The sequence below is a fragment of the Brachyhypopomus gauderio genome, unplaced genomic scaffold (genome assembly GCF_052324685.1).
Source record: "Brachyhypopomus gauderio isolate BG-103 unplaced genomic scaffold, BGAUD_0.2 sc79, whole genome shotgun sequence".
NCBI classification, from domain to species: Eukaryota; Metazoa; Chordata; class Actinopteri; order Gymnotiformes; family Hypopomidae; genus Brachyhypopomus; species Brachyhypopomus gauderio.
In genome coordinates this window covers 519,874-542,568 of record NW_027506900.1, presented here as the reverse complement: position 1 = coordinate 542,568, position 22,695 = coordinate 519,874, and the positions used below count along the sequence as shown (strand labels likewise).

The 22,695-nt window shown below is 41.1% G+C and overlaps 1 long non-coding RNA gene across 1 annotated transcript; it reads left to right on the top strand.

The window, feature by feature from the left end:
• The first annotated feature begins 1,444 nt into the window (after positions 1-1,444).
• On the top strand, positions 1,445-5,327 carry LOC143492569 (uncharacterized). The gene is made up of 2 exons (XR_013125289.1): positions 1,445-2,964; positions 3,733-5,327. It is a non-coding gene; the product is annotated as an uncharacterized LOC143492569 (long non-coding RNA).
• Positions 5,328-22,695: the final 17,368 nt, after the last annotated feature.

Sequence of the window (22,695 nt, the reverse complement as noted above, 5' to 3'; positions counted from 1 at the left end):
ATATGACCTCCCTACAACGCCTGCACTGTAAAAAATGTTTGTTGAATTTACGGTAATAAACTATAAAATAGCAACAGTAAAAGATCATGAAGTAGAAAACGATATATTACTGTAACAGATGCAATAGTTTACTTTAAAAAATAAACAGTATATAAAATTAATTTTTACAGTCATAATATGTAGAAAGCACACATTTTTTATGTTAATTTCAATATTTTAGGTAAAATATATTGGAAAATTCCGTAATGTAGTCAACAAGTAATTACCCTAAAAATAAAAAAATATTCAGTCTAAATTACAGATTTTGCTGATGAGTAACCTACATTTCAATTTACAGTGAAAACCATTAATCAATCAGCAAAATCGCACCTTGATTTCTAAAATGATAAATTTATGGCCAGTGCTGAAAGGTAAAGCATGTTGAAATATAGGACAATGTACTGCCATTTTAGAAATTGTCATTGTAAATATGGGTCAAATATTTATACATATAAGGAATACCGTATTTTCTGGACCATAAGGTGCACTTAAAATGTTTTCAATATTCAAGTCTTGTGCTATCATTGCTGCCTTCAGTCGAATGGTGACTGTAGAGACGCTTCTCCCGGCTGTTCTTTACTCAATTACGTTTTACGTAATGTTCTCTGATTAGTTTATTGCTGCCAGCGTACGTACTGTACACATTACGTATCTGTGTCAGGGACAGATTTTTTTATTCAGTGCACATACAAGGCACACTGCTGATTTTTGAGAAAACATTTTTTTCTGCTTAAAGTCTGGAAAATTGTGTAGCGTCGGTCCACGGGGGACGACGCTACTTCCCATGAGCCCCCGCGGCTCCATTATTGATATGCGTTATGTGTAAGTGTTATGACATGCTGTTGTTGATTATGTATTTGATTATGTTTTGTTAGTTTAAGTCTCCCTGTATTAGTTTATGTAGTTGTACATTGTCTGAGTCTACCTACTGTGTTTGTGTAATGTTACAGTGCTAATGACCTGTGATTACGGCTTCATGCGTGATTACGTTGCTAAGGCAATTTAAATAAAAGTGCCTTGTTGTCTTAAAATGTGGCAACAACTGGGCGGCCCGAGTGATGGCGGCCTGCCAGTAATTTACTGTGAAGTTGGACTTTACAATCAAATACTGTAAAATAATAATGGTTGTAATGTGTTCATCATCGAGATAAACAGTAAAACAGTTGTTTTTTAAATTATTCACCGTAAATAGGTTTATTTTAAAAAGTTGTTAATTTTACAGCATATTATTGTAAGCTGTAAAAAGTCATTTTTCGTAAAAAGAACAGTTCTAAATTTACAGTTGTCAAAAAAGATACCATAGTGTTTTTTACATTGTCACCATTTTTTTTATGGTGAAGTTCTGGCAACCACAGCTGCCAGTCTTTTACCGTAAATTTAACAGATTTTTTTTTTACAGTGTGGGCATGCTCCTAATGAGGTGGCGGATGGTCTCCTGAGGGATCTCCTCCCAGACCTGGACTAAAGCATCCGCCAACTCCTGGACAGTCTGTGGTGCAACGTGATGTTGGTGGATGGAGCGAGACATGATGTCCCAAATGTGCTCAATTAGATTCAGGTCTGAGGAACGGGCAGGACAGTCCATAGCTTCAATGCCTTCATCTTGCAGGAACTGCTGACACACTCCAGCCACATGAGGTCTAGCATTGTCCTGCATTAGGAGGAACCCAGGGCCAACCGCACCAGCATATGGTCTCACAAGGGGTCTGAGGATCTCATCTCGGTACCTAATGGCAGTCAGGCTACCTCTGGTGAGCACATAGAGGGCTGTGCGGCCATCCAAAGAAATGCCTCCCCACACCATTACTGACCCACTGCCAAAGCGGTCATGCTGAAGGATGTTGCAGGCAGCAGATCGCTCTCCACGGCATCTCCAGACTCTGTCACATCTGTCACATGTGCTCAGTGTGAATCTGCTTTCATCTGTGAAGAGCACAAGGCGCCAGTGGCGAGTTTGCCAATCCTGGTGTTCTCTGGCAAATGCCAAGCGTCATGCACGGTGTTGGGCAGTGAGCACAACCCCCATCTGTGGATGTCGGGCCCTCATACCATCCTCATGGAGTCGGTTTCTAACCGTTTGTGCAGACACATGCACATTTGTGGCCTGCTAGAGGTCATTTTGCAGGGCTCTGGCACTGCTCCTCCTGTTCCTTCTTGCACAAAGGCGGAGGTAGTGGTCCTGCTGATGGGTTGTTGCCCTCCTATGGCCCCCTCCATGTCTCCTGGTGTACTGCTCCATGCTCTGGACACTGCTGACTGACACAGCAAACCTTGCCGCAGCTTACACTGATGTGCCATCCTGGATTAGCTGCACTACCTGAGCAACGTCTGTGGGTTGTAGTTACCACATCAGCACAAGCCCCACTTGTGGACATCATACCCTCATCGAGTGTGTTTTTCACAGTTTGAGCAGAAACATGGATATCAGTGGCCTGCTGGAGGTCATTTTGCAGGGCTCTGGCACTGCTCCTCCTGTTCCTCCTTGTACAAAGGAGGAGTTAGTGGTCCTGCTGCTGGGTTGTTGCCCTCCTACGGCCTCCTCCACGTCTCCTGGTGTACTGGCCTGTCTCCTGGTAGCGCCTCCAGCCTCTGGACACTACGCTGACAGACACAACATACCTTCTTGCCACAGCTCGCATTGATGTGCCATCCTGGATGAGCTGCAGTACCTGAGCCACTTGTGTGGGTTGTAGAGTCCGTCTCATGCTACCACGAGTGTGAAAGGACCACCAACATTCAAAAGTGACCAAAACATCAGCCAGAAAGCATATGTACTGAGAAGTGGTCTGTGGTCCCCACCTGCAAAACCACTCCTTTATAGAGGGGGTCTTGCTAATTGCCTCTCATTTCTACCTGTTGTCTATTCCATTTGCACAACAGCAGGTGAAATTGATTCACAATCAGTGTTGCTTCCTAACTGAACAGGTTGGTTTCACAGAAGTGTGGTTGATTTGGAGTTATATTGTGTTGTTTAAGTGTTCCCTTTATTTTTTGAGCAGTGTATTTTCAGTCATAACAATTTGAATATCAAATCAGTCATGACAATTTGACTTTCAGAATTACATAACATTTAACATTGTTATTAACAACAGACGTGTGGACTCGAGTCACATGACTTGGACTCGAGTCCGACTCGAGTCACTAAACTGATGACTTGTGACTTGACTCGACAACATCACTGAAGACTTGCGACTTGACTTAGACTTTACCTTTACTGACTTGGACTTGGAATCGGACTTGAGCTTTAAGACTTGAAAAGACTTGAAATCCTTATTTTAACTAGGGTGACCAGATTTGGGTTTCTGAAAAGGAGGACACCTTTTACAAATTTATTTTTAGCGGCATGTGTGTCGATTCGATTGGTCGTCAAACCCTAGACGTTGGATTGGCTACCATGTATGTCAATCAAAATACAACCGTCAGTGCAGATGGACAATAGCCTGTCATTCATACACTACTTTTTAATGTCATGCGATCTACCCACACTTCCTTCGCAAAATCCCAGACGATTTTGAAATTCTCCCGGACATTTTTTAGGTCTCAAAAGTAGGACATGTCCGGGAAAAAGAGGACGTCTGGTCACCCTAATTTTAACATAATAAATAAGTAATATAAAATCACATAACTGGATAATTTTGTATTAAATGGTGCTGTAAAATGTGAACTGCTCAGCTCAGTTTTTCCGTAACCTAGTAGGTGAAGTTCTGCAGCCGGTCGGGGGAGGGGGGCAGCAGCGTTGAATTTGTGCGGAGAGGACAAGCAACATGCTCCAAAAAATGGTAGGTGATGACGACAATTGCGACGACATCTCACTCAAGCGAACCGAAACACTCAAACGCTTAACGTTAGTTAGTCTGACTAACTTAATATACTACTAATCAACTGCATCAATTGTGTTAAATATTGAAATTACATCTGGTGACTTGACTAGGACTTGAAGTTTAAAACTTGGGACTTGACTCGAGACTCGCTTGTACTGACTTGGGACTTGACTCGAGACTTGATTGTATTGACTTGGGACTTAACTCGAGACTTGATTGTGAAGATTGTAAATTCCAAATTTAATGCTTAATCTTGCAGACTATCCCATTACACCTGGCACAGTAGCCAAAAACCTAGGCGTCATACTCGACTCCGACCTATCATTTGATAAATATATAGATAATACTACTAGGATAGCTTTTCTACATCTCCGCAACATTGCCAAATTAAGAAATGCATTATCACAGGATGATGCAGAAAAATTGGTGCACGCCTTTGTTAGCTCTAGACTAGACTACTGCAATTCACTACTGTCAGGATGTTCAAATAGGAATCTAAATAAACTTCAAGTAGTTCAAAATGCCGCAGCTAGAGTTCTGACCAGAACTAGAAAATTTCAGCATATTAGACCAGTCCTATCAGCCCTGCATTGGCTCCCAGTTAAATTTCGTATTGATTTTAAAATTCTATTATTAGCATATAAAGCACTACACGGGCTTGCTCCTGAATACCTCCAGGAACTTATTTCCTACTATGAACCCCCACGTCAACTAAGATCACAGGGTGCTGGTCTGTTATTAGTTCCACAAATTAACAAGGTAACAGCAGGGGGAAGAGCCTTTTCTTATAAGGCCCCCCAGCTTTGGAATAATCTTCCTAAATGTGTCCGGGACTCTGACACAGTCACAATCTTTAAATCTAGGTTGAAAACCCACTTATTTAGTCTAGCATTTGATAATTAATATCCCCCTTAGATAAAGGTACAGATCCAGGGGTTCATAGACGAAGGGTTTTATGGTAGACTGGGGTGCTGGTGCTGTCATCCTGTCACTGCTCGTGGTCACTCAAGTTTGTTGACAGTGCAGTGGACGGATGCCATTGTCTCAGAATGCCCCCAAGCCTATGTTACCTTCTGGTTCTGCCTTTTTTTTAGCTAGGCTGTAATAATTTAACTTAGTGCCGGAGTTGCTGCCACACTCCAGAAATGTTTATAATTTTACCTGTCCTGTATATGTCCTCATACAGAGCTAATTTTCCCTGTTTCATTTCTCCACATGGCTGCCCGCCTGCTTGAGGTATAATGAGATGAGGAGAGACAAGCGATCCATCCTGGCCGGCCACCTCCTGCCTAACCGGATGCCTACACCATGATGGACATTATTACATCTTTTTCGGTCTAAATGGACATTATTGCATCTTTTACATTCTGTCTACATTCTGTCTATATTGTTGTTGTTGTCATGGTGACCGGTGTCGGCCAGAGGAGGATGGGCTCCCCCCCTGAGTCTTGGTTCCTCTCAAGGTTTCTTCCTCATGCAAAAACTAGGGAGTTTTTCCTTGCCACTGTCGCCCTTGGCTTGCTCACTGGGGGCTCGGACTCGGCACTTGTAAAGCTGGTTTGTGACAACAACTGTTGTAAAAAGCGCTATATAAATAAAATTTGATTGATTGATTGATTGAAGACTTGAGACTTACTTGTTACTTGCAACTTAGTGACTTGTTCACATGTCTGATTAACAATAACATTTTTCTCACAGTGGATGGCTACTAGAAACAATGCCATTTTGGACTCCAAAGAGAATTTGGATAAGAGTATGTAGGTTGACACATACTCACCTCAGATGAACTCACCTCATCTTTATTAGAGGTACACTATATTGCCCAGTAGCGAATCGTGACCTCTCCGAATTAACTGCAATAAAGAAAAAAAAAAAAAAATGAGATGACAGTACGGTACTTTAGAAACTCAATAATCAATAACATCTGTACTAGATAACTTCTTAAGCAAAATAAGATTTCTATCTCCGTGTTCCTCGGGAGCGGAATATGTAAACAACGCGCACGAGGGCATCAAAGCAATGAATCGAGACTAGCTAGTGGTGGTACGCTAACGCTAGCTAGCGTCGCCAAAGGGGGCAGAAATTATCGTACAATTAAGCACTCCCACTAAGACGGAAGGTATGATTGGTCAATTTTACTGTCATTTGAAACTGGTATTGAAACTGAATTATAATTGCCTGGCCCTCTGTAAACGAACAGCGGAACAACCAATCACCAACATTCTGCGGAGGCATCCCAGTCCTGATAGGGGAGACACAGGCTCACAGGCTTCCACTTAATTTAACCCCTCACGTTCCAACACATTGAATAGACACGGGTGAATAATTTATTTGCTTATATTTTTGTAATTGTTTAGATGTCGATTGTCAAACTGTAAGTAGATAAAATAAAATTGGATAAATTGTATTGTATATATTTATGTTTTAAGAATATTTTAAACCCTCTGAGAGGGCGTAAAGGGCCCTGACGGTTCCCCACTGATATTGTCAAAAATATTTGCTCACCTTCCTTGACATATGAGCTTAAGTGACATCCCATTCCTAATCCATAGGGTTCAGTATGACGTTGGTTCACCCTTTGCAGCTAACTTCAACAGCTTCAACAGTTTAAACTCTTCTGGGAAGGCTGTCCACAAGGTTTATGGGGATTTTTGACCATTCTTCTCTAAGCGCATTTGAGAGGTCACATTCTAGTATGTTGGATAGGGCTGGGTATCGATTCAAATTCCAAGAATCGATCCGATTCTGAAGATTAAGAATTGATTTATTTCGATTTAATCCGATTTAATCGATTCGATCCGATTCGATCCAATTCGAGGTTTAGTGTTATTAAAAATGTATTTATTTGAGCTGTTTCCTGACTATGTACAGAAGCAACATGTTAAAACTAGTATTATATCAATATTAATCAGCAAATAGTTACTGGTAGTTGGTAGTTACTGATGGCTGGAAGACTGGTGAAAAGGGTAATCATAAATCTACCTTCAAGAAAGGTAATCCAGGACAATAAACAGAGGACATCTTTGAGGTGTCTATATCTGCAACAGTGGACTCCTACTGGGACACTAACCAGTGCATTATTATTATGATTGAAATAATTAAGAAGTCACCCAAAAGATGTTGCTACCAAATGCATTTTTATTTTAAAATTGCTCACACTTAATAAACTGAAAGTATAAAATGTAAACGTGTATTTTTCTTTAAAGTGAGATTATAAGAACAGAACCCTCACGTTACGGTCCCCGACCCCTCCCTGTTGGGCGTGTGTTAACGTTGTCTGCGTCTACTCGTCTGCGTATCTCCGTGGGTGCGGGTGCGTCTTGTGATAATCCTCACCTGTGGCTCGTCTCGTCATCACGTGGGGTTTGTGTGGTTTGTCTACTTAATGTGCGTTCGCGCAGCGTCCTGTGCTCGTTGTTTGAGTCACACATGTTCTATGTAAATGTGTTTTATGTGCGCTATCTGCGCTTTGGTAAATGTAATAAACGTAACGATTTGGAAAGTGCAAAGGATTCTGTCTCGTCCATCGCCTTGCGCCCAACGTTACAAGAACATTTTTAACTTTTTTAAACTGTAAAAACACTGGGTAAACTGCCAGTGACATGGACTAACTGTAAATAGTCACTGACACTGGATAAACTGTCCTTCTGTTTTTAGATTGCCGATTTGACTATCGTCGTTACCGTCACTGTCCGATGCCATGTTGTTTTACAGTTAGTTAGACCGAGCACGCCTGCGTGAATTCAGTGACGAGGCGGGGGTAAAAGTTCACAAAAAATCGATCTTTGGACGTACGAATCGATTATCAGATCATCATATGCGAATCGATTCTGAATCGGAAAATCGATTTTTTCAACACAGGCCTAATGTTGGACAAGAAGGCCTGGCTCCATTCTCTGCTCTAATTCATCCCAAAGGTGTTCTATCAGGTCCAGGTCAGGACTCTGTGCAGGCCAGTCAAGTTCATCCACACCAGACTCTGCCATACATGTCTTTATGGACCTTGCTTTGTGCACTGGTGTACAGTCATGTTGGAAGAGGAAGAGGCCAGCTCAAAACTGTTTCCACAAAATTGGGAGCATGGAATTGTCCAAAATGTCAGAGTTCCTTTCATTGGAAGGGGCCAAGCCCAGCTACTGAAAAACAACCCCACACCATAATCCTCCCTCCACCAAACTTTACATTTGACACAATGCAGGCAGACAAGTACCGTTATCCTTGCAACCGCCAAACCCAGACTGATTCATTAGATTACCAGATGGAGCAGTGCGATTCATCACTCCAGAGAACATGCCTCCACTGCTCTAGAGTCCAGTGGTGGTGTACTTTACACCACAACATCTGACGCTTTGCATTGCACTTGGTGATATATGCCTTGGAAGTAGTTACTCGACCATAGAAACTCATTCCATCTCTGTGCACTGTTTCTGAGCTAATCTGAAGGCCACATGAAGTTTTGATGTCTGTAGTGATTGACTCAGCAGAACGTTGGTGAGCTCTTCACACTATGCGCTTCAGGATCCACTGACCCAGCTCTGTCAGTTTACATGGTCTACCACTTCGTGGCTGTCAATCCCAAACACTTCCATTTTCTCATAATACAGCCGACAACTGACTGGAATATTTAGCAGCGAAGAAATTTCACCACTGGTTTTGTTGCCATTCTTTCACAGTTCCACGCAGGAATTCCCTGAGCTCCAGAGAGCGAACCATTCTTTCACAAATGCTTGTAAGAACAGTCTGCTTGCCTAGGTGCTTAATTTTATACACCTGTGGCCATGGAAGTGATTGAAACACCTGATTCTGATAATCTGGATGGGTGAGCAGATACGTTTGGCAATATAGTGTATTTGTTTGAAAACACCTTATAGGTAAACATTTGCACACATTTGTCCATCTGGTGGTACTTTATTTGCACCCAGCAGTGACACTGACATGTAAAAAAAACTATTACAACTCTATGACTGTGCTCTCATGCCAATATGACACTCTATATCACAATAGCATCACTGCTATCAGTGCTGCTGTGCTCAGAAGCTGACCCGTGATGAATGAAGTTGAGGATCGCTGACCAATGTATGTAAAATAGGACTTAGTATGCAGAGTTCATATTGTTTTGTTGAAAATTATCTTAAGGTTGTTTGTATTGATGGCACAGTATATTTATGCATTGCAGGCCAGAGATGGGCACTCGAGTGAGTGACTCAAGTCGCACTTAAGACGCCTACAAAAAGACTTCAAACTTGAATTGAAACTCGTCCCCAATTACGTTCAACTCGAGAAATCAGAGAGAAGTGGCAAATGTAAACAAACGAGCTTGCCATGGCTGTGGCTGGAACATCGCACGTGGAGTCTTTGACTAGAGGGAATTCAAATCCTTGGACAAAACCAAAGGACACAATGTATAAAGAATGTGGAAAATAAATGAAAGACTGAAAAACCACATCAAATGTATTAAGCACCTAAAACACACTCAAATAGGTTTGTTTTGTTTATGTTAGACACTTAGCCGTTATTACAACTAGCGTAGTTGCTCCAATTAGCCTAGTAGCCACGTAAACAAACCAAATCAACCAGACATTTTAAGTTAACTGTAGATAAAAAAAAGTATTTTACTCATTTTACAGGAGTGACACGTGTAACGTGCGTCACATAGGATCGGCATGGGTAAGACGCAAGTGCAGGAGATCCATGGGTTTATTAAGAAAACAGACAGTTTTCATAATAATATAATAAGAGACACATAAAATAGGCAATACAGTACATGGAAGTGGGGAACGGTCAACAATAGAAACTACCAAGTTAATATTTAAAATAGCTATTTTCCATCTCATGGTCCTAAGCGTATCATGGTATTGACTTGATACCTGACTTGGACTCTAGCCTAAAGACTTGTGACATGACTTGGGACTCGTATTTTGCAACTTTTGAACATCTCTGCTGCAGGCCTATACTATTCTATATAAGTACTTAATGGCCATAAAACCATGAGGAAGAGGATATGGTCATAAATGTGTTGATTACAGTCAAACATTAGAGAACAATATTTTAGAGAAGAAAAGCTGTGTCATTGCTGGCCATGAATACACACTTGTAGAACAAACAGATGATCAGAGAGTGAATGACAGCAAATTACATTTGTCTTCATTCCTTCCTGACTGAAGCGAAAAGAAGATTTGCACTTTGTCAATTGACCTGTATATTCTCCAACTAAAACTTATAATACTACTATTAGAGTAGCTTTTGACTTTGTACACAGATGTCTGTGGCAATCTAAACATGACATGTCATTAACTGGGTCTGTTCATCTCTGCAGCCTTGTGATGGTACCTGTGGCCACACTCTTCACTGACAGAGTTCAGATGAAATTTATTTATGTCATTTCCCATCTTGTGAGATTGATATTAACAGTCACTGCTCAGGGGAACAGCCTTTGTAACGGCTGACAGTGCACCACGCATTTGTTCATGTATCTTCCTCTTGACATCCTCCTGTCTTGATCCCGTACCACCTTATGAAACTTTTTTTGAAAAGTACAAAACATTTAGAAGAGGAATACAGACATTATCTTGTATGAGTCTCATGCCATTCTAACATGTCTTTCATAGCTTCAAATCCTCATTCTCATTTCCCATTATGACCTGACAGCACTGACAGCTATGCTATATTAATTCTAATGCACAAATATGCTGTATTTACATTAAAGTTATTTGATGTGCAATTGTGTGATTCCACTCATTCTTATGTGGCATTGAGATAAGTTTCTAATATATGCAAATGTGTATGCCAAATAAAGATTACTGTGATTCTACTCTCTTTGCTATTCTAATGTACAACCCCAGTCCTCCAAACACAAGCTGAGGTAGGGCCTTTCAGTGAGCATACATTAAAATACACTAAATGATCATATTTTACTCTCTTAACCAAAATTTTATGGTCCTACATGTCTTTATTATATATGTTTCTGCCCCCAAGACCATTATTACTAGATATTTCAGGGTGATAGGTATAGGTACTGGCATATGTAGTAACAATGCTGTGATTAGTGTTTCATGGAAGTCAATAGACCTGTCTATAATGGTATAGTTACTATCTATAGTTCAAGTTCCTCATGACATGCAAGTATAAAATACTTTATTCCTTCATTTATGTTACAGACTCTGCAGTATATGGGTCTCTGTTTACGTCTCTAATTCTGCAGATGCCTTAGCAAAATGAAATCTAAAACTGAACCTTTGTGTTTACAAAAGCAGAACCTTTGCGTGCGATACACTGAGAGGATGCCAACATCCTCACAGGTCTATAGGTGTGCCTCCATGGTGTAGGTGCCAGCTGTCTGTGGTTAGGAGACAGGATACTCATTAAACATCTGAGTGTTCACATCCTGCTACTGTATTTTCAGGAAGTCCTCTAAGACATCCTGTCCTGCCCTGTAGGCAGAGTTCCTGACGCACTTATCTCAAATATGCAATGGTTAGTAAGTAAATGTTACTTTTGTGAGCTAATGTGAGCTGCTATTATATTTATTTCTACTGATATTGCATTTGATCAGGCTGTATACAATGGCTAATGCCAAATGTAAAGCCTAAGGACTATATGGCCAGATCTTCTTACATCAGTGAGAAAAATACCTGTTGTCTAGTGATACTTTTAAATATTTTTTAAAATAACTAAAAGTCCTTTAAATGTTCTTTGAGCAAGCTGGTGTAGCTTTGGTTTCACAGTACTAAAAGTCTTCGAGCATAGTTTTCAAACATCCTTACTGTTCAAAAGCCCCTCCATAGACAAACAAAGATATCAGTGTGCCCTGGTATCACCTCCACCCTTGCCTGCTAGAGTCAAGCAAAACAGTTTATTGCCTAGAGGTGACAGCTGCTTTCCACAAAGTGCCCCTACCCATGGTTGCTCAGACGCGGAAATCTGTTGGCAAAAGGAGGATGGAAGCATGGATCAATTCCTGTTTAAGCTAATACTGTCTTAGTATATCATCCAGTACTCTATTGACAGTTTTTCATAACACAAAGTGTACATGCGTGTGGTTAGCCTTTGACCAGTCTCAGTGTTACGGTAGAATCACTTTATTGGCCAATTACATTGGTATCTTGGAATTCGTCTCTTTGCATATGGCTTATCCCTCACTGTACATGTAAAAAACTTACAATATACATTTTATAATATACAAAATCTACATTTTATATTCATTTAAAATATATATGCAAATATTTGAAAAATATAATAAATAAGCTTGATAAATATATGTTGCTCAAATATATGTAGAAATGTATGTCAAGAAAATCTTTTTAATTATATGTCACATACAAATCAATGTTGCTAATGTATAAGCACTAATACTGAAAAAGTACGTAGCCTATTAATACATATTGTCACGGTACGGCGGCCCCCTACTGGTCGCCCCCGTCTACAGCAGCAGCTTGTCCTGTGGGTGTGGCGTTGTGTTCATCCCTCAGGTGGGCGGAGCCCGCGATCCGTCTCACCTGAGGGTCGTTTGTTCGTCTATATATGTCTTGTCTTTGTACCAGTTGACTGCTGGTTATTATATCCTTAATTCGGATCAGTTCACGGGTTTTGGTTTGCGCACTTTACATATTAAACCATCCTATTTCCCTGAGACTTGGCGTGATCGCTTCCATTTATTTTCGCTCACCCTGCCCGTCACAGAATAACCAGCCACCTTCGGAAGCCGCCAGTCTCCTTTGCTTTCTCCTTCGTTCGTGGTCATGTCTCGTGGTAAGTGTTTGTCTGCATGGTGTTTTGTTTGTTGTTGAAGAGCCCCGCCGTGCTGAAACGTTGTGTGTGTGTGCAGCACGGTGGTGACCAGGGCAGTCGACCCCGGTCGGGCTCTTCGTGTTGTGTGGTCACATGTGTGTGCATGTGTGTGTGTGTGAGTGAACGGATGTATGGAACGTTGTGCGTCGCTCGCTGGTGTTAATTGTTGAATGTGTTGTGTGTGACGCTGTCGCCGCTCGTCACGGTCGCCTCGCTCCCCCGTGTGTCTACTGTTTTATGTGGGGAGCGACTGCGAACTTGAGCGGCGCGTCACCACTGTTTGTGTAGAGCGCGCATGTGTGAGTCCTGTCCGTTTGCCGTTTTGCACCGTGCTTTTGTCTAGTCTTTGTGTGTTTTGTCCTAGCGTGCTTGTGAACTGTTGTGTGTAATTCCACACATGCTCCTCCCCCTTGAGTGTGTGTGTGGGGGTGGACCAGTGATGGTCCCGTGCCACGGGGAGTGGCACGGAGGGCGTCGCTCCTAAGGGAGGCCCTGACCAGGAACGTGGGGGGTTCTCCTGAGCAGGTGGAACTCCCCTGCTAAGACGGAGACCCCTCCCCCATTGTAAGGGGGATCAGGGCAGTGCGCGTCTGTGTTTTGTGTTGGTGTGTGTGGGTGTGTGTGTGCTTTTTGTGTTTTATGTGCAGGTGCTTCTCCCTGGCGGTGGATCGTGGCAGTCCTGGACCTTGTGGGGGTCTCCAGCTGGCAAGAGCCCCCTTATGTTGTGGGGTGACCGGAGCCCGGTCGGAAAGAGCCCCTCCCTAGAGGGCTGGGGCCCCCGGATGTTTGGGGACGATAGGGCTCTGGTCCGAAGAGCTCCTGCTGAAGATGGAGATCCTCCCTCCTGCTCGGGGTGACCAGGAGGCCCTTGGGGGCTGTTCCCCAGCCCGCGATAAGGGTGCTCTGGGCCTCGGTCTCTGGCGCTCCTGGGTTTGGTGGAGGAGTCCACCTCGTAAAGTCAGGCTCCGGCTGGGGCTGACTCCCCAGGAGGCTGGGGTGGCCCCTAGCAGAAGGCAGGGGCCAGCTCCGGGAGGAGGTAGGTCCAGGAGGTGACTTGGCCACGCCCCAGGGAGGTAACCTGCACACATACACCCCAGACGGACACGGAGTCGTGGCCCGCCGTCCTCGCACCTGTGGGGCTATGCGGCTTAAGGCCGGTTAGGGCGTGAGGGCCCTGTGACCGACCGGGGCGTGGTTTTGTCTTGTGGACGGCCCAGTCGGTCCAGGGTCCCGCCCAGGTAGGTGAGCTAACCTGTGTTTGTTTTGTGTTTCAGCTCCGGGACTACAGGGGGTGTGTCCCTTGTCCCTGCCTGCCTGCCCCTTTGTTTTGTGTGCTGCTGCTGTAGGCCGCACAGCTGGTGGAGGGGAGTGCGGCTTGGAGGGGGGATCTGTCACGGTACGGCGGCCCCCTACTGGTCGCCCCCGTCTACAGCAGCAGCTTGTCCTGTGGGTGTGGCGTTGTGTTCGTCCCTCAGGTGGGCGGAGCCCGCGATCCGTCTCACCTGAGGGTCGTTTGTTCGTCTATATATGTCTTGTCTTTGTACCAGTTGACTGCTGGTTATTATATCCTTAATTCGGATCAGTTCACGGGTTTTGGTTTGCGCACTTTACATATTAAACCATCCTATTTCCCTGAGACTTGGCGTGATCGCTTCCATTTATTTTCGCTCACCCTGCCCGTCACACATATAGTTTGTAAAAAAAAAAATATATATATATATATATATATATATATATATATATATATATATATATATATATATATATATATATATATATATATATTAATAGCAGAGGATCAATGACAGCACAACAGAATGTTTAAAATAAATAATAATACAGCTGATAAACTGTCCTTTTGACATTTTGGATGAATATTCCTTCCCACATCTAATGAAAAAAGGGAAATGCAAAGGAAAACTGGACTAAACCCAAAACATGGGTGACTCCAAGTAATCAGTGACCCAGCAATTTGTCAAATTATTGTATTCAAACCCTTATTGGGTCAATGAAGGTTATATTAATGAAGGGTATATTAATTATATATTTCTAGGCTTTTGTTATATAATATTGTATTATTCTCTTCAGGGACTGTAACGGCCCTGGTATATTTACTGTTAATCACCAGTTGGAGACTTGGTGTTTCACCTTGTATTTATATTGTGCACTGCAGGTAGGCCAGCTTCTGGAGGAATTCAAGTTATATTTAATAGGGGGGCAGGGCTGAAACATCCCCTCCCAACACAAGAAATCCTTCCTTGATTACAACTTTTGATAAGCTCTAGATCTAACAAGCTCCAGCATTTGAGTATTTCTGTATTTTTGTTTAACATAACAGTGGAAAAGCTTGTTGTCACAGTTTGTTCAATTTGGTTTTGACCCTCATATCACACACACAAATGAACTGGGTCATTTGCTTTGCATTGTAACATATTGTATCAGTATTGTATTAGTATTATCATATTGCATAAGCTTTGTTACTAGGTTGCCAGCTTTTGCTGTGCCATTAGACTCATCACTAATGTGTCTTTCTGCTTTGTATCTGGCTTTGCCTGCCAACACTGGATTGTGTTAAAACTGACAATCACTCTCTCAATTTGAGAAAATATCACAAAAAATGGATAAATGGAAGTACAGTAACAAGCTCCGCTGTCCCCTTTCCTTTTTCTTGCAAACATCCCTATACACACAACCGATAACCGATAAATACACATAGACCTCTTGGCCAAATATGTTTACATATTAAGTAGTTTTAATGTATTTTTACTGGTTATTTAGACCAGGGGTTCTCAACTGGTCTCAGCCTGGGACCCACATTTTCTCATTGTCATTAAGTTGTGACCCAGTTTTATACAGTACAAATGTTATAACAAATTAAAAGGGTAAACAATTGGTGGTTACCATGGTAACATGATTGGTTTGCATGCTGGGCTCCAGACAAAAAATTACTCAAGGAGCCAGAAGGTCCGAAAAGGAAAAAATCAGGCGCCAATAACTATTTCTAGGTGCCATATTATACAAACTAATAAGCACTCACATCAGATCAGCTGTTATTTAGGATCTCTGTCGTCCAACATGCCTGATGTATTTATCTTCCTTGTAAATGTGGTTAAGTTGCTTTCATGTTCGCATGTTCAGAATTAGACATGTTATTTTGAGTGTACTACTGTTACCGTCTACAAATGACCTTAACATGGACAAAAGTGGCGGTTGTAAAGGCCCCAGAGCACTGTTTTTTTTTGCAAAGATTTCAATATTTTTCATACGATCCTTCATAAGATAAAAACAAGTTGTATACATATTAAGTGCACATTTTGTCAAATATTTCAATAGTTTTTAAAATGTCCATCATAAGATCATAAAACAAGTTAATTAAATTAAGTGCATCCTAATCAACAACCTTATTTTGTGGACTTATGATGGACCGTTTAAAAGCTATTGAAATATTTGACAAAAACTGACCACCACAAAAATGTATAAATACCCATCTTTTAGTTGTAGATTTTTATTTAGGATGAACTTAATGTAATACAATCTTCTTTGGTGGTCTTTAAAAAAAGCTTTAAAAGCTATTTCAATTTAAAAGTTATTGAAATTATTGCAAAAAACAGAGTGCGCAGTGCTCTGGGGCCTTTACGACCGTGTTAAGGTCATTTGTAGACGGTGCCTTAGACGTTGCAGCGGTGACAGGAGTATTTTTAAAATAACATGTAAACAAAGTTGTAGATGTTTGTCTTGGTTGCCAGGAATAGGAATTTGCACATTTTGGCACTTTTAACAAAGTTATTTGTGTTGTATTGGTGTTATAACTGTTAATCCTCCACCTCACCTGTAGGGGATGCTATAACATGGATGAATAATGTATGTGCACATGCGAATAAACCAACGCACATGTTGAACTAGCTGAACCCAACAAATGTGTCCGGTTGTGTTAATCTCATAGATCAGCATATTGATGCTATCCATAAGTAATGTATATCACAGTTAGATGGTGAAAACATTACATTATTGAAGAAAGAATTCCGAATATGCAAACGTGAAACGAACTTTACCAAGTTTCCTGGTATATGAGTGACTTTTGATCCCATTAAAATTACCTTAGAACTATGTACATTTATAAAGGAGTGTGTCCTCTTATGGTCCGACAGAGATGTAAAGTGTGTGAAAAAATCCGATATTTTCGTTTCGCTGAGTGCTAAAGTTTCAGCTTGGCTGCTTCACGAGTCATGTGATCGGATTCCCGCCTTTGTTGATGGGCAGAGACGAACATGTGAGTGGAGCTACAGCATATCGATTAACTTTTAACATACAAACTCAAAAGAAAATGGTGGATATTTTTCCAATCACAAAAAATCCTCACCCACAAAAAACAATGCTGTTGTATCACCTGTCGCCACTTGTTTTTTTTTTTTTTTTTTTTTTTTACAAGCTGTCTGTGCACTTAACTACTCAATATGCTGTGTTTCCAGTTAGATTTGAGGTATAAAATTATGTTGGGTCGGGCTAAAATCAGGTTCCTCTCTTACAGAGCCATATAGAGAGAGAGTCGCGTCATCTCCGTTCACTCCAATGAACCAGTTTTTTTACAGCAATGGCAGATCGTGGAGCCTGTCAATAGTTCCCGGAAGTTAGTAGTAGCGGGGTAGCTAAGTGTTGGTTAGAGTGATGTGAGTTTACTCCTCACACATGACAACTCAGTTTTGTCTACCCATATACATATCCCATAGTGGGTGAATACACAGTATTAGAGAACACTTACTGGATACGTATACACTCATTACACGTATATAAAAAAACAACCAAGGATGTGCAACAAATTCAAATTCATATCACATCAATACTCATAATAATAATTTTCTCCTGTCTTTTTCTCATCTCTCTCTTTAAGCCAAAGAACCATAGGGGATTCAATGGAGCCTGCAACTAGATAGCACCCCCACCCTGCACCCGAGTCTGTCTGGAGTCTTTGATTTTTTTTTTGTTCACTATTCTGTATTTTAATAAATCAGGCATTAAGCTTTCCAATAGTGTGTTTATTGTGAAAAGTGCAAATGCAGTGTTTGATGATTACCTCACATATATATTTGCTGTTGTGATCTTTAGTGAGGGTAAGATTGCTCCTGCTTAGTTGAGACAACAATTTTTTTCTCCTCTCAGTATCAGTGGGGAAACCATACATTTTTGCTCCTTTCTCTGATCGATTGGATCAGAGAAAGGAAACCATGGTGGACACTACACAAACAACATGGAGGAAAGGACACAGAAAAACTGCTTGACATGATATTCATATTTGAGATTATTAGAGATTTATTTAATGAATTAATTGCTGTAAATAAGTGTATATGTCATATACTGTCTGGACGTAAATGTAATGTGTTTTAATGTACCCTTTTAAAGCATATTTCTGCACAATGAATTCAAAGAAAAATTTCCTTCCGTCAGAAAATGTACATTAGTCGTTTAGATTACTTAGGTCCCCAATACCGTGGGATTACAGAAATCACCATGATTTAAATGTAACGCGGGGATAGAGGCAGCCGGAGGCGGAGGTTGCACGTTGTGTTCTTTATTATCCATCTCTGACAACCAAAACAACCAATAAAGGGCTCTAGTAGAAATAGGAGCACCAGCTTAGAATGCTTCTTAACACACAACGAACTGATAGCGAGTCCAGTGATGCGTCGCTCTCTCAAATGAATGTGCAGCACTGGACAACGCGACCTGTGGGCTTACAAAGGCAGAACACATAATAAGGCACAGGTGTCAGTAGTGCGGTGATTGAGATCTAGGGAGTGGCTTAGTGCTAGGGGGAGTGCGCAGTGTGGGTGTGTGTGTGTGGATGCACGCGCCCTCTGGTGGCGACCCAGCCTCCTCACCGTGACATTAAAGATATGTTAATGTTAGAAAATTAATCTAATCTGAATTTCTCACTCCTTCCTGTCCCTCTAAATATATAAATGAGCGTAATATATAACAATTAGAAAACAATCAAAGCATTAAACAGCAATGTGCTCTAACATTAGCCTAAAGTTGGTCGCTATATGTTCACAATAATCCTCAAATCGCAGTTCTGTTATGCGCTAAAATTGAACTTCCTGGAACTATCTGAAGACTCCGTGAATCACGTGACCATCAAGCGTTTTGAACATAGACATATATGTATATATGTCTATGGTTTTGAACTCCCGTGGTCGCGACTCTCTCTCTATATGGCTCTTGCTCTCTTAGGGAGCGACCTGTTCTTCATGATGCATTTGTTATTTCTCTGGCCCACCATCAATAAGGCCTTCAAGAATCTGCCCCTTTAAATGCGTTCACCTATATGCCCACTGCTCAATGTTGTGTGCTGGTATTTCTTCTTCCGATTCATTTGTGTTCTAGAACAGCATTTCTGTGTTTTTAGTTTCAAATCTAAGAATATGTTTCCTTACGTTAGAAATGCTGACGAATTCAATCATCATGTACAAATTGCATACAATTGGAACGACTTGAAATAGAAACCATTTTACAAAAGGAATGCTTTCATTATATTTTAATATTTTTTCTACATTCACAAAATCAGTATGGGAAACGATAACCTCTTAAATGTATGTTCCTATGCTCGTTTGTTTAATATATCTCTTTTAAACAAAGCGCGCAGCAAACACGCATCGTGAACACACCCTTTTTGAATAAGGAACCAACTTCAGCCGCCGATTAGGAGCTGCGAATAAGCAACCAAACGAATCAGAAACTGCGAATAAGTAACCAACTTCAGCGTCGTACTGGTAACAAACTGGTAAAAGCGGTTCGATTATTTATGCGGAAGCGTATTGCTGCCAAGAATGTTAAAAAAGAATTCAGTATGTCGTTATTACGAGATCTTATGTCGTTATTACGAGAAAATATCTCGTTAAAGTTGGTTTCACGCATATTCGGAATTATTTCAATTGCTTTAAGACGGTATCAGCAAAAGTGCCAAAAACACCTACAACTTTATTTATGTCAGGAATAGACGTATTTTTAATTGTTGACAACATGCTATTTTGAATGTACTCACCTCGTAAGGCACCGTCTACAAATGACTTAACATTTTCCGTATATTTGCAGTGCTGTTTTCATCCTCAAATTCCTTAGATCTGAACTACTTGAAAATGGTAGGTGAAGACATACTTTGAATTTCGACAGGAAGAAGTAACATAGCAAGTTAGCTATCAATGATGAACAAGATAGTGTCGTCCTCACCGTGCGCGATGTCTTCAGCAGAGTTCAGTTGTGACAAAAGCGTCTTAAACTATTTCGCTGTGCTGTTGATATTGTCTTTTATTTAGATACTTTACCCAATTAAACTTAAAGTGAATCATATAACTGAAATTAATAATGTTGGTACATGTTAATGGGTGTTAATAGGTAAGTGTTGTCTTTGGGAATTAACCGTTTAGTTATGTTAGCTAGCTGAGCTAGTTCAAATAGAATGCTATCGATATTAGCTAGCTAGCTGACTGACATTAGCTATAAGTTAGCTATTAACACACCAGGTGTTACACACCAGAAAAAACAGTGTTTTTTTAAATAGTTTATGTCCAAAGTGAAGGTTGTGCAAATATTATCACCCTTTAAGGATGGAAAGACTTAGCCTAGTTAGCTTTCATTCTCAGGGTTGCTAACTCACGCATTGAGCGTGAGACACGCATTTGACCGTCTTCACACGCTCTCACGTCACACTTCCGATATCTCACGCCGAAAAAAAATCTAGTTTATTTACCTCTGATCCACATCTATGATTCAATGAGTTACTAGTTCGCTCTAGCGCCAACCACTGGCGATCGATCACAATATAATACTTAATTTGTGTCCATTTTACATTGCCCCCCCCCCCCCCCCCCCCCCCCCCAACAATTTACACTCGCCACCGCCTCCAGGTTCAAATATCACTCCAAGCGATCTTGAAAAGTTGGCAACCCTGCATTCTATATTTAGTTAGATAGCAATCAGCTAACCCAGCTAGATGCAATTAAGTACTTTATGTTAGCATTAGATAATTAGTGTTATTTGGCTGGCCGAAATTTCATATTGGACTTAAAGTAATGATTTCAGATACAGCCAAAGTTAATGGCTACACACTGACAACAATAATATGGAATGAGTGCATTTTGTATCCCTTAATGTGTCAAGATCTGTGCATTAAGTAAATATGGTTCAGGAATAACACATTTAACTTTGTGTTAGCTCATATAGCTTTATAAAATTCTGTACATTTTTTAGCTGACCACTCAGTATGGATAAACTGTTTGGACATTGCATAGCATTTCTGGCAAAGGCCATGGCTTAATTTATTAAGCCACTGGCATTTTCAGAACCTCAACCATATTTTAATTCATGTGCCTTCTGCCTTCGTACAACAGCTTTTGGACACACAGACTATGTTCTTTCTCTTCCTCTCCTCTCTGCTCTCGACAAGCAACACACAAACAGCCTATAGCCGAGGTTCTGCCCCATATGGTCGTGGCACTTTAGGCAGTGTCCAACAGGATGAACCTGGTGAAGAGAGACAAAAAGAGAAACACATCCACACACACACAGAACCTCGTGCACATGTAACAATCACTCAGCATTGCTGTTCATTGTATTTGAACAGTACTTGTGGTTGTAATAAGCAGCCAAACCTGTTTTATACCCATTATCAACTGCTTCCACTGGTCTCCGTCTTTACCCATTAAGAGCTGATTATTCATTACGACTTCCTCTGTTGCAGGTAATTCTGGGAGGTATGGCCTATTTCCATGATAGCTGTGAGACTGAGCCAGAATGTATGAGGCTTTTTCAGTGTCACCAGAACCTGAACCTGAAACCATTATTTATTGAAAAAAAAGTGTGAAATTCAGTCAGGTATCCACAAGCTCAGGTTCAGGTCCAAATTCAGGTTCAGTTTGAAATGCAGGTTCAGGTTGAAATGTGGGTCAGGAAAGTAGAAACGGAGAGCTAATCGAACTTGCATCTGGCCAATCACAAAACATCTCCGAGGTCATTGGAAGGAGCATATTTCTGCCAAGTTTCCTTTAAGGGTGCGGCCCCCATTTAGTGTGTAAGCAGCATGAAGTGGCCTAGTGCCACCCAGAAATGGAACTTTGTGGCAGCTGCCACATAATCGTGGCACTTAGTCTGGCCAGTGCTCTTTGAGTGTGACATCTGCTATCCAGTGTAACGTTTAGCTCCGCCCCCTTTGTGGGTATCCTGTCTTCGTTCCCTCCTTAGTGTTCCTTTGTTTGAATTGTTATGATTTGTCACGCCCCTTTTATTAATAATCCCTGCCCAATGTTATTCCTATCAGCTGTTTTAAGTTATTTGGGTTGTGATTAGTTTGTGATATAGTCTGTGTGAGTTCATGCTTTCCTTGTGGGTCTATTTTGTTAGGTTGGTTCATGTCGTGAGTGTCTGTTATCTCGTTCTCCTGCCTCCTTGTTATTCTAGTTTCTAGGGCTTCCATGATGTGGTGGAATTGATGGCACAGAAGTCAAGGTCTTATAATATATTAAGCAGTATTTATTTGATAGCAAGAGAGTTACAAAATATAAAAGTATAAAAGTATGAAGTGAAGCTTACGCTTCATGCAGCAACTCTGAACTGTCTCTATCAGTCCAGATTCTTTATAGTCAAAGTGTGTGTAGAAAAAACTAAGGATGCCTGTTTCCCATGAGCAGTTATCAGTTTCCCTTGGATTCAACCTTGGGTGCATAGAAATGGATAAGCAATATTATCACCAACTCTGCTGCTGCACAGAAAACTTCAGTCTTACAGAAAAACATCTTCAATATGGTTACAGTTAATTACTAAGCAGTACTTTTCACACAGACCATGCTATAGTGTCTGCATGGACATGATTAACATGAATCACACATGAATATAATCTATTTCCTTCACAATGATCAGTCTTGTTTCGAGTTGTCAGGGTCTGTTTGATCTTCTAGTTTGTGTCTCTGTGTCATCTTTAGTTCATTGAGGCTGCATGTTGAGTTTCCTACATTGGTTTAAGTAAATGCTTTTCTAGTCTGGTCTATGTTGTTTACTT